Source organism: Schistocerca serialis, chromosome 2 (assembly GCF_023864345.2).
Source record: "Schistocerca serialis cubense isolate TAMUIC-IGC-003099 chromosome 2, iqSchSeri2.2, whole genome shotgun sequence".
Lineage (NCBI taxonomy): Eukaryota > Metazoa > Arthropoda > Insecta > Orthoptera > Acrididae > Schistocerca > Schistocerca serialis.
Genome location: NC_064639.1, coordinates 288,524,747 through 288,530,031, shown reverse-complemented (window position 1 = coordinate 288,530,031; position 5,285 = coordinate 288,524,747). Strand labels below are relative to the sequence as shown.

At 46.7% G+C, this 5,285-nt stretch overlaps 1 pseudogene; it reads left to right on the top strand.

Moving 5' to 3' along the window:
• Positions 1 to 2,128: 2,128 nt before the first annotated feature.
• LOC126459173 (5S ribosomal RNA) lies at positions 2,129 to 2,246 on the top strand (annotated as a pseudogene).
• The last annotated feature ends 3,039 nt before the right edge of the window (positions 2,247 to 5,285 follow it).

The window sequence follows — 5,285 nt, the reverse complement described above, 5'->3', positions numbered from 1 at the left end:
CTAACTCTGTACCTACTTGCACGTCTGGTTGAACAGGGGAATGGTAGAGGACTAATGGGCACGGATAGCCGAACTGGTTAGGGCGACAGCTGTCGATAAGCGGGAAATCCGATTTTTATATCGCTCTGATAGGTAGTATATCTACACCTAACACAGCTGATGTCAGAATATTCGCATTCAGTGAATCTGTTTTGAATTAAATTTCGGACTGCTGTCAGTCGTCATTAATGTCTGTTCATCCAGACTTGCAAGTAAACCCCGCATAAGGATGCCGTCACCAGAAAGTACTTTCCTTCAGTGCTTACTATGTTACTGTGCATATTTTACATACTATTAGCAAATACTATCAGCTTTGTTTGTGGTGGAAAACGTTTTTTATACAAGGTAACGATCGGTATGGCAGTAAAAGCACTTTATGACGGCAAGTTGACAGACCGAAATGCCATTAATGTGTGTAGCACGAGTGTTATCACCGGACATAAAGCAGCAGCCCAACTTTGGCGTAACCACTCGTCGCTCTCCTTCCCACACACGTGGTCGTTACTTGTCTAAAAACTTGGCCGCTGTCCTGTAGGATAACTTGCCGCCGACGCAACTTTTACAGCGGACTTGAAATTTAGTGCACCTCCGGCGGTGTCCTAAACACAGCATTTAGAGCCAAGTGTCAAGGTAATAAAAGAACCGCCATGCATGTTTCAGCGTGTGTAAACGGGTATGCCGCCATGACGCGGCGAACCCAGCGGAGTATTATTCAGGGCGGCGACCGCAAGAGCCATACGACTGAGGAGGGGAACGTAGAGCTCCGAAAAATTACATGACGCCACGGTACTCTGCGGCCAGCGCAAGTGTTTTCTGAAAATAGAACGGCACGGAACTTTCTGCGAAAATATACGATGCGTTTCAGTAGAAAATACGTATAAATATTTAAGAAACGGTCGTATGCTCTCTTTTGAGCTGAGAGGTTAATCTAAACACGTGTCTTATTTCTGTCCTTGTAGAGGTACAGTTGTCTGCAGCTAACCCATCCCGTCAAATACACGCTCATAAATGTGTAAGTGACTTTTTGAGCCGGGCGGGGTGGCCGAGCGGTTCTAGGTGCTACAGTCTGGAACCGCGCGACCGGTACGGTCGCAGGTTCGAATCCTGCCTCGGGCATGGATGTGTGTGATGTCCTTAGGTCAGTTCGGTTTAAGTAGTTCTAAGTTCTAGGGGACTGATGACCTTAGAAGTTAAGTCCCATTCTGCTCAGAGCCATTTCAACCATTTGATCGTATATTAATGTGCTCCAGTTACATGTAAATGCTAGTTCCGGAAACGTCACCGAAGAACTGTGAAGTTTGGAAGGTAGTAAAGCTGTGAGGACGGGTCGTGAGTCGTTGTTGGGTAGCTCAGTCGGTGCAGAACTTGCCCGAGAAAATCAAGTTCCCGACCTCGAATAGCAGTCCGGCAGACTTTTGCTGTGCCAAGAAGTTTCATATGAGCGCAAACTCTGCTGCAGAGTGAAAAATTCATTCTAGAATAAATTGTGCTTCGCTTCAACGTAAATTTTAACTGCGAAATTCTTGTGAATGCCCTTATCCTCCTTGCTGTAGACTATGGTACTGTGTAGTTTACAGGGGTGAAAAAACCGGTTGGTGGCAGTACAGAGACAATTTGTATTGTTTGTTATCTAGTGCAGTAGTCGGATTGAGGAGTCTTTTGAAAGTAATCCGGCTGCTAGAAAGCATGAAGTGGTGGTTTAGTGAAACTCTCTCCATCCGAACAGGCCTCGGAACACCCAACGGTATCGACCGGCCGCCGTTTCATCCTCACAGCCCAGGGGCGTCGATGGATGCGGATACGGAGGGGCACATGGTCAGCACATAACTCTCCCGGCCGTTGTCAGTTTTCGTGACCGGAGCCACTACTTCTCAATCAAGTAGCTCCTCAGTTTGCCTCATAAGGATTGAGTGCACCCCTCTTGCGAACAGAGCTCGCCAGATCGGACGGTCACCCATCCAAGTGCTAGCCCAGCCCGACAGCTCTTAACTTCGGTGATCTGACGGTAACCGATGTTACCACTGCGCCAAGGCCGTCGGCAGTGGTGTAGTGGAAGTAACTAATTTAACCTTCGCCCAAGGATCAAAGTGGCAATGGCCTTGCCGTAGTGGATACACCGGTTCCCGTCAGATCACCGAAGTTAAGCGCTGTCGGGCGTGGCTGGCACTCGGATGGGTGAACCTCCAGGCCGCCATGCGCTGTTGCCATTTTTCGGGGTGCACTCAGTCTCGTGAGGCCAACTGAGGAGCTACTCGACCGAATAGTAGCGGCTCCGGTCAAAGAAAACCATCATAACGACCGGGGGTGGGGTGTGCTGATCACACGCCCCTCCCATCCGCATCCTCAGTGAGGATGACACAGCGGTCGGATGGTCCCGATGGGCCACTTGTGGCCTGAAGACGGAGAGCAAGGATCAAAGTGAGGCTGGTGACCCTTGCTTGGATTGATACCATATGTGTAGCAGGGGATAGAAATTATCCGGGTCCGTCAACATACGTTTCGGAGGGAGTCTGCGTAGCAATACGTCACGTGATTTGTCTCGAGCACCGCACGGCGCCAGCAGTTCGTGGACTCTGGCCAGTGGCCAGCCGATAGGTGGCTTCACCAGGCGCTGCAGAAACTCCGAGACGGCGGACGAAGAGGAACGTTTCAATTCCTCACTCGAAATACACAATGACAATCACTAAATTTTTACAGTAATCAACACTGTGCAGTTAATCACGTTGTGAGTTGAGTCTTTCATCAGAAAGTGTCACATCGCAATCAGATTCAAGTAAGACCTGCAATGCACAATGTCACTTGTGTGGAGAGATGTACATGCGTTACAAAAGCTATGAAAATACACTCATTAAAAAAAGTTTTGCATCACTTCGGTTCCTAGAGTTCCGGAACCTATACTGAGAATTGGAATAGAGATCAACAATATCGTTTCTCCCCTTTTTATTGTTCATGAAAAACACACATTACATGTTGTGTCTGAGAGCTGGTTTCTCAGGATGGGGCACGATAAGATTACGATTACGGACGGGGCCGTAATCAGGTACTCTCGGTTGCACACAAATACGTAAACTTTATTTAAAGAAATTAAAATTTTAAAACAATCTCTTAAAAAAACACAATTGACTGTATGACGACTGAAGGCCTTATGACCAAAAAAATTCCACAATTTTGGGGCCGAAGGCCACGAACAATAACCTCAAACAACAAATGGCTGAAGGCCTGAATGAGAAGTCAGAAGAACAATTCCAAATATAGCACTTATTAAAATAAATACTTCGTTTCAAAACAAACAGTAACATGGCTGAAGGTCTTATTATAAAAGAAGTGAAATTATTACTCGGCAGAAGACCACAAACAATTTCAAATAAAAAACGGCAAAGACCTGAATTAGAAGTCAGAAGAACAAATCCAAATAGCACACATTTCAACAAATACTTTGCTTTTAAAACAAGTTTGCTTTAAAAAAATTTCTTGTAACACGGCTCAAGGCCTTATTATGAAAGAAGTGAAATTATTGCTCAGCTGAAGGCCACACACAACTTGAAATCACCAACAGCTGAAGGCCTGAATTAGAAGAACAATTCCAAATAGCACATATTAAGATAAATACTTCGTTTTAAAACAAACTGTAACACGACTGAAGGCCTTTTTATAAAATAAGTGAATTTGTTATCAGGCGGAAGGCCACAAATAATTTCAAATAACAAACGGCTGAAGGCCTTAATAGGTAGTCAGGGAAACAATTCCAGATAGCACCTTTAAAATAAATACCATGCTTTTAAAATAAGGTTGCTTAAAAAAACTTACTGTAACATGGCTGAATGCCTTATCACGAAAGAAGTGAAATTATTGCTCGGCTGAAGGCCACACCAACAATAATTAGAAAATTACAAATATCCTTAAAACAAACATCACAGTCTAAGGAATCAGGCAAACGGTTCTCAGCAAGCGTGCCAAGGGTCGGCCTGGGAAAGTCACTCAGACATAAGGTAAGGTGAGACAGGCAGGCAAGAGTTGTACTCACGTAACAGGCTGGCAACTGAAACTAGGGGCAGCTTAAGCGCCGACCGACCGACTAACCAATCCGCCTAACGTCCGATCACCGGTACAACGATGGAATATTTTTAGGCAAGGGCGAAGATATAGACAGCATTACGTCTTCAGAAAACACCCAAGGCCGAAGGAAACACTAGACCAAGGTAGACCTCCCAAAAAATATGCACAGTACAATATAAGAGGCTGTCGAACTACACGTCGTGGCGGACAGCATCAACACGACGAGGTAAGGTACACTGCCGCAAAAGTACGCTAACCTCCAGGGCGGGTAACAGGGGCGTTAGCGGCCACAAGGCAGAAAATACCGCTGGTTGCGCTTCACTAATAAGAATAATACCAAATTCAATGATGAATAACAAATAGAGAAAGACGGCTGCAATACTTCACCTCCTCGAAACACTTCACTCGTTGCCGCCAGGCTCAGCGGCCCTGGGAACAACAACCCGCCGAACAAAGGCGAGATGTCAGAATAGTCGAGGTTGCATTAGTAGTTAACTCTTCACTCAACTTAAACGTCCAGGGTTCGGTGTGCAACCCCTCCTCCATCCGGCAGTGGCCCCAGCTTGCCCTCGCGCTGCACGGACCTGCTCGTTGCTGCACCCCAACCGACCTTATCCGTTCGCCACACCCATTACCAAATCCAGTACGCAGACAGCATTAAAATAACTGCTCACTCAAAACCACAAGATACACACAGATCCGGGAAACAATTCCACCAACAACTCACAACACTATAACCAGTCACTGTGAAACAATACAGACGAATTACAAGTCGGCACAAACACAGAGAAGCCAGAAGCGGTCGGAAGACCAAATGCACGTCGTCCGCTGCGGCGACTGACGGAACGACCAACCAATGGTCGTCGCCACTCAAGTCAGGCACGGAAAAGTATCCAGTATAAATCGTCGACTGACAACTTATTGGTGTGGGGTCACTTCGACAGGAGGACACACACACACACACACACACACACACACACACACACACACACACAGGTGAATGTTTCACAACTCGAATATCACGATCCATTCAACTAAAACTCGCTGAATCCGGTCCTTGACGTGGTCGTGCACTCTCGCGACCACATTCTTCTGTTGCACAGTGCATGTGTGTCGCTAGCGGTCGGGCGAGTACTGGCTGTCCGGTCCTCACTGCTGCTCCGTCCCAACTCCACTCGCTCGACACACGA